General features: G+C 38.2%; 1 long non-coding RNA gene across 1 annotated transcript in view; it reads right to left on the bottom strand.

Moving 5' to 3' along the window:
- Positions 1-5384: 5384 nt before the first annotated feature.
- LOC133096242 (uncharacterized) overlaps positions 5385-7815 on the bottom strand; it is a 41281-nt gene continuing 38850 nt past the window's right edge. Inside the window, exons 2-3 of the long non-coding RNA XR_009701758.1 lie at positions 6707-6897; positions 5385-5465 (exon numbers count right to left, since the gene is read on the bottom strand). This is a non-coding gene — a long non-coding RNA (uncharacterized LOC133096242). The remainder of the gene's footprint in view (positions 5466-6706; positions 6898-7815) is intronic.

Genomic DNA, 7815 nt, shown 5'->3' with positions numbered 1-7815 from the left:
TAAAAGATGTTTAAGGCCTAATGTTTCCTTATAAAATCTAAGTCACATTGATACCTAAAACCAAAATATATCAGTGACCCCTAAACATTTTTACAAAGATTCCTTTTAGAATTTTTTTAAAAAAGGTTTTCTTGACCTGCCCCCACAAGAAGACAGTGTGCTTTTAGTGTCCCTTTGATAGAGAAAATATACCAAGATAAAAATAAACAAGGCCCCATGACTTCATAACACTCTAAAATAAATTTGTATTTTATTAGTCACATCAGCGCCAAAATAAATTGAGAAATAGTAAAATTACATGTGCAAGACATACTGAGATCAGACTACAGTTAATGCTTGTAGAGGATACAGGTTTGATATCCTCATGTAATACATTCCCAACCAGTTCAGTAATTGCCAAGAATACAAATCCCCTAAGCACAGAGCATGCAGTGGACACTGAGTAATTGCCAGACGAGAGCAAAGATGATAGAGGACTAAGTTCTAAGGTTCTTTATTGCCCTAGAGTTTTCAGCATCAAATAGACTTTGCTATGTCCTATTCTATATACTCTCTCAAACCTGAGGACAAGCTGGGAAAGTAGGTTTTCTACCCACATTTTACAAATGTAAAACTAAGACTCAGAAATTGAGGGATTTAGCCAAATACACACTGTTTGAATGAAATCATAAAGAATTGAATCATAATAGTATAAATCCCATTTCCCTTCCCACCCTGTCTAGGTAGTGGGAGATAGATACTTGATACCCTATCTGGTGTGGTTGTTGGTACTGGGTATCCTTCCCTTGTCCCTTCAGAGCCACTTTGAGGTTTGTGCCCTGGCTTCCCGGCCCTCCTCTTTCACTGGGAGTGGTCAAAGGGAGACACTTCAAGGAGGCGCAGAGGGTGGGAGGGAGAAGTCTCAGGGCATTTCTTTTCCTGGCTCACCTACTACAAAGCTCCTCTCCTGTCAGCTGACCCTCTCTGTTCTTCCTTCTCTGCAGATTCCAGAAACTGCTTCCTCCTCACCCCCTTCAGGCCTAGCCCTAAGGTGCTGAGGCTTTCCTAAACCCTGCCCACACTTCTCTCATTAGCCCTAATTGGAGTGTGCCATCTGCTTATCTGAACCTGACCCGACACATTGGTCTAAGATATAACTGAGTTTGTGGTGGATTAAACTAGAGTGGAAAACAATTCACATCCTCTCCTAATTATCCAACACAAATGGAAACTAAATTATGTTGGCCTATTTTCCCACATCTTACCTCACCCATCCTGCAACCTCACTCTAAAAGCCACCTGGGAGCATTTAAAACTCTTTGAACTTAGTCCCTGAGGAATCAGAATAAAATCCTCCTCTGTCAAGTAAAACCTGTAGGCTAGTTCCCCATCCAAAAAATGTAATTGGCAACACAAGATTATATTTATTAAGCCCTGAGAGCATTAACTAAAATCGTCTTTACATTTCTTTTAAATATCAAGTAAGCTGGTTTTTCTCAGTTTTTTTTTTGTAGGTGGATCCATTTTCTAGAAGTTAAAAAATATATAGTTGTTAGACAATCACATGATGGTAGCTATTCTTGGGTATTCATCGACTAAGAAAAAGTACATTATAATAAAAAGCTTCATTGATGTTAATAACACCTTAAAATAAATACTTGTTGAATTACTAAATGGTGAGTTGGAGTGGAATAAGTGAGAAGAGTAGAATGTTCTCCAGTCGCTATAACAGATTTGATGAAGCTTTCTTTGTGGTCCTCAGGAAAATGAATCCTTCCTTCCTGTGGCTCCCACTTCACTTATAGCTGATGTTCCAGCCTTTTAATATTGGTAACTGAGTTGAGGTATGAGTCTCCTACCTAGCTGTGAACTCATAATAGTCCCATCAAAGCATGTTAACGATGCTAGGTTAGGAAACTAGAATACTGAGGTCTAGTCCCAGATACACAAATAGTTTATGATATGTCTCTTGATCTTCTTGGGTTCCCACATCTGTAAAATAATGGGGCTGAAATAAACAAACTTTGGTGTTTCTTCTAGACTTACAATTCTAACCGTTGAAACTAAATAGATGTGAGCTATTTACAGCATTCCAATGTAGGAGTACAGATCAATGTGTTAATTTCTCATCTAAGAAACCCTTATATTTACATTGCAAATAAGATTTCCCCTCATTTAAAGGTAATTGAGAATCAGAGACAGGACAGGACTTAGGATCCCACAGTCATCCAGGAGTATATCCAGGATCTGAGCCCAGATGGATCTGAATCCAGAGTCCCTTCTCCACCACCCACATGGCCTCTTATCTGGGAGACTGATCTATCTAAGAGGATTGTCCTTTTTATTCCAGGGCACAACTGAGATCCAGATTGTGCTATATTAAAATATAGCATATTTCTAAGTATAATCTTTTTTCTAGTCTTCACTTGCATTTTTTATTGGAAGCTAACAAAGGACCAGAGGCACTTTTAAAATTATTTTAACTGAGCTATTAAGAATGTAGAGTTCATCCTGTTCCTGTTTTGAAAAGACCCTGGTGTCAGTATCCTCATCTTCCCCCATTCCCACTTACCCATCCCCACTCTGTCACTGATACTTTACCAAAGTTTATTATGTAAAATTAATATGCCCTGTCTGCAGGGTCCACAACCAGAGAACAGCTCTAGCTGAGACTATTAGTTAAAACAAGAGTTTCACGTGAAAACTATTACTTGGTATGTAATAGTTATAAATAAGAATGTCTTTTTTAATGTCAAAAACTTGAGCAGTCTCACATGACAATAGTTGTACATCAGTCTCCCATTGATCGAGAAGAATAAGTGAGAAGCCACTTAAAACTCAGTAAAGACTTTGGAACTCATTTTGTTTTCTTCAGCATAAGAGCATCCACATATATCCTGAAATATAATTCTTCACGTGCGTTCATGATGCCTCTGATTCGCAAGATGGGCAAGGACAATTATAGAGTGATATTGTAAATAGAATGGAAAGGACAGTGGAGGTAACAAGGGCCACGAGAGGTTTCTAAGTGAAGTGAAATCAGATCAACTTTTTCAATAGCTAACCTTGACAGCCGTGGGGAGAGCCAACTGCAATGGGATGCCCGGCAGCAGGAGGTCAATTAGAAAGCAGAGGAGGATGTCAGCAGCGCTGGGATGCAGAGACAGATAGATGTGGAGACAGTGGATATGAGGGTGAGGGAGAGGGAAAATCCAGAACAGTCTAAACTTGGGGAATAGACTGAAGGAGAAACCATAATAGGAAATAACAGGAAATATCAGAGGAGGAGATATTAGAATAGGGACATCTGTAGGGTAGGGAAGGGTTTGGAATGAGGGGCAACATTGTGTTTACTTTAGTATCTATTAAGATAGAAATGCCTGAGCTACACCCATTAGGTAGTTGGATGGATGTACCAGTTTAAAACTAGGGAGATCTAAGTTAGAGTTTTAGACGAAAATAAAACATAGTAGTTACAACAGCTTTAGAATCAGATAGACAATGAGTTCAGTCAAAGCTCTGCCATTTGCTAACTCCATGGGACTGGGCAAGATTCAGAGCCTTACTGAGCATAAGCTTCCCCATTTGAAAATGAGGCTGGTAATACTCAGAGGAGTTTTTGGTGTGGATGGAATGACACAAGGCAGATAAAGAGGTTAGCAAACTGCCTGGCACGTAATAGTAAATTCTCAGTAAATGTTAGATGCCATTATTATTATATAGGTTACTGAACAATGAATAGAGGTAAAAACTGAAACCAAAGGATTGGAAGTGATAACTGTGGGAATACACAAGAGAGAAAAATCAAAGGCAAGGTCTTGAAGATGCCAACTCTGGACGGGAAGGCAGAGCAGGAGCAGGCAAAACAGACTGAGAAGGTGTAGAGGAAGGAAAAGGAGGATCAGGAGAGAGCGAGCGGTGGCCTGGAAGCCGATGAAAGAGTTGCAACAAGTAGGAGGATGGATCAGAATCATCGTATTAAGCAGTTATGGAGCAGAACATTAACCATTAGATCTCATAATGAGGATGTCACTGTTGACCTGAACAAACAGCACTTGGAAGAAAGAAAGGGTAGAGGCAGTACCCTGAGACAGCATCCAGCTTTCCTAGATGTCTGAAAGCTTAATTACTAAAAATAGATATATAATTATAGAAGAATATACTCCAGCTTAAAAACAAGAAGGGGTTAATTAGTAGTATTAACACAACTGAAATGGTTCTCTCCAGGAACTTTCCCCTCAGTGTGTGATCATGCTATTATTTCTCCCATCTTAAAAACAACAACAAATCTTGACTCTATAACTCTACTTCTTCCTCTGTCCACTGCTCCACCTCTCTTTTTAACCTTTGCAGCAAAACTCTTCCAATGGTTGAAATTCCCCATCTCCAATTTTCTTCTACGCTTGCCCCAAAAGGACTTCTCTCCCACATTCCACCAAAATTACTATTGTCAGAGTCACCAGTAACCCTCACATTGTAAAATCCAATGGTCATTTCTCAGTCTTCACCTTAGCTGATCTATTAGCAACATGTGATAGTTTATCATTTTCTGCCCTTTAAGCGCTTAGCTTTCAGGATGCATATTCTCTTGATTTTCCTCTTTTTTCACTAGCCACTCTGTCTCCTTTGCTGGTTCCTTATCATCATCTTGATTTCTTAATATGGAGAGCTTTACAGCTCAGTCTTTGGGCTGCCTTATTATTATTTTTTTTAATCTACACTCATTATTCACTCAGTAATCTAATCTAGTATCATGACTTTAAAAATATTTACATGCTGGTTCCCAAATTTATATCGTAAGCCTAGATCTTTCCAGAAATTCCAGAATACTACATCCATCTTCATTTTAGCATTTCCACTTGAAATCTTTTAAAAACTGTAAATTTTAAAAATGTATATCAACTAAATCAATGCTTGTTAACCCTGTCAAGCGTGTGGAGCCCTTCCTAATTTAAAAATTAAACCATTCACGTGAGAGTAGTTGTAATTGGATATCCATTGATAGCAAAACTTATAATGAAAGAACTTACTATGACTTTAGTCACACTTTAAGTTTATATTTCATTAATCATTACATTCACTTGAAAAACATTTTTAAAGATGTTATCAATTACGTTATTTTCAATCTATAGACAATGAGATAGCAGCATCCACATTAACCAATTCATTGCTATATAATTCCCAAACTCTCCAGGATCTATGCCCCACAAGTTGAAAAACACAACTGGGTTACCAGTTAATTCATATGCATATCCAAATGTTTATGCCTTCAAGGCAGAGCCCACTATTTAAATTTTATATAGGTTGACACTTACCTTAGATGACTGATTCCTTGTTTCTCTTCATTTCAATCCATTACTTATAGGGATTCTCTTTTCAAGCATTACAAGTCAGAATGGGAAAAACAGAAAGCCTCATGTTTAACCCTCTAGTCCTCAGTCTTCTCTCATAAATTCCTAAAGGTACCACCAGCATCTGTTCACATCCTAAATACAGTTCAAAGGTCAAATAGCAGAAGACAAAATTTGAGAATACCCAATACACCATTAAAATGCCATGGTTTCGCCTCGTGTTATTTTGACTAAATATTAAAATTCACTTCCCTTTGTGTAAAACAATAAAAGAACTATGAATATGGTCCTTATAAGACACTTCTCAAATTAAGAAAAATTAAGATGGCTGTAAGATGTAGGATGGAATTGTAGTATGGAGAGACTAAAAGCAAGGAGACTAGTTAGGAGGTGACAGATGATGGAAGTAGCAGTAGGGATGTCCAGATACCTCCGGGCTAAGTACTATAGGACTTGGAGCCAAAAGTATAGGGAGAATGAAGGAGCGTAAGGATTCTAGGAAGACTCCCAACTGTCTGTATTTGTGTGAGTGGTGATAATATTAACAATATGTGAAAGACAAGAAGAGGACATTTGAGAGAATTAGGTTCAGTTTTGTTCTTGTTAAAGTCAAAGTTTCTGGAGGCATCTAGGTGATGACTCGATAGAAGGTTGAACATAAGGATCAAGTTCATCAGTGTATCAATAGCACGCATCAAAATCATCTACCAAGATTTTTATTCAGTAGCAATGAACAGGAACAAAGGGCACCTCTATTTAAAACAATTTTTACTGATGTCTCTGAAGTGCCCCAAAGGTGTGAAGCCCTGGTCTCAGGTTCAAGACAGAAATTGAGGTTGGCAATATATTGGGTAGCATATGGTAAGTTTAAAACAATAGTTTGCAGTCATATTTAGGACCAAATCCCAGATCTCTCAAGATATGATTTGAATAAGGAATGCAACTTTTGTGATCAAAACAGGAATACTATTAAGAGCCTTTCAGGGTTGTTGTAAGAATTAAATGAGATAAAAAATATAAAGAAATAAAAACAGTTCCCAACACATAATTGCTCAAAAAATGGTACATTTGGAGAATGGAATTAATCATCCTGAAAGGACAAAAGAGGTGGGAATTAAAGGTCAGGCCTTGGGAATGCCAACATTTTAGGTGTAAGGAGAGACTGATCAAGCAAATACGCTATGAAAATATCAGCAAGAGGCCAGAGAAGATCCATGGAGAGCGGTGAACTAGAAGCAATGGAGGAAATTGTTTCAATAGTCATGGGATAGGCCAATAGCATCAATTTCAGGAGTAAGGAAGACTAAAACTACAAGTGTATCACTGGACTGGAAGATGAGGAATTCACTGGGGACGGAACAATAAAACACACTCACAATAGTGAGTCCTCTTGCCTGTATCCTTAGGGATGGCACCTGAGGTTGATTTCTAAACAGGCTTGTGACCAGACATTGGTTTCAGTTTCTGGTTGATTGATGTCTTCTCCAAGGGCCACCATATCCTACCTCTGAAATATTGCTGCTTTTGTCTTGAGTGGATCTTTCATGCAAGGTGGTTGTCAGAGCACCTAAAGGGACAGAGAACTTGAATTTATCAAGCTAACAGAAGAGACTGAATACACTATTTTATGCCTTCTTGTACACATGGCAGAATGTGACCTAAGGATAGCTTTCATTAAAACCCAGCTCAAGATTTTTCAGCAACTATAATTTTCTATCAAGAATTAACCATTCATTAGGGTGATCTTCAGCCTTTGCCTCCTGTGTACTCCCTCCTTCTTTTCTGTGGTGCAGTTTTGATAAGCAACGAAGTCTGATTATAAATCCTGAGCTTGAGTTTCATTTTACACAACAGTTTGGTGTAGTTTTTGGGGATGTGAAACAAAGACCTTGAGAATGGCAGAGGTGAAGTACAGGGCAGGGAAGTGTGAGTTCAGGGTAGGACTTTTTGGTGCCTTACTTTAGGTTCTTTCCTAAGTCCCTTCTGCATGCTCCCTCAGCAATACTATGGGTAAGCTCTATTCTCGAAGTGTTTTCTGTTCAAAAAGACTTTGTTTTGGGGGGAGGATTATAAACTGAATCTGTCTGCCTAGTTAATCTTCCTACTTCTTATATCTTTCCTATATGATCCCTTCAAAATGGATGGCTTGTTTGTTGATGTTTATCTAGCTCAATTTTCTATCAGTCTCCCTCAATCCAAGGTTTAAGAAGGGTGTCTCACCCCTGCCAGGTGCATGTAAAATCATCGTTATCTTTGGGCTATAGCAGCAATTCTCAAAATATAGTCTTCAATGAGAGCAAAACTATTTTCTTAGTAATACTAAGATGTAATCTGACTCTTTCACTCAGTCTGTCATGAATGTACAGAGTATGAAACATTTATTGATATAGTTTCAGATTCCATATTACAACCAACCTTTAAGAAACTACCACTTGTCAAGTTTGGTGTAGTATCAAAGAAGAATATCCACAATTATCCCAAAAGG

Source organism: Eubalaena glacialis, chromosome 8, assembly GCF_028564815.1.
Source record: "Eubalaena glacialis isolate mEubGla1 chromosome 8, mEubGla1.1.hap2.+ XY, whole genome shotgun sequence".
In the NCBI taxonomy this organism is placed as follows: domain Eukaryota; kingdom Metazoa; phylum Chordata; class Mammalia; order Artiodactyla; family Balaenidae; genus Eubalaena; species Eubalaena glacialis.
The sequence above is the reverse complement of the archived record's forward strand: the minus strand, read 5'-3'. Positions and strand labels throughout refer to the sequence as shown.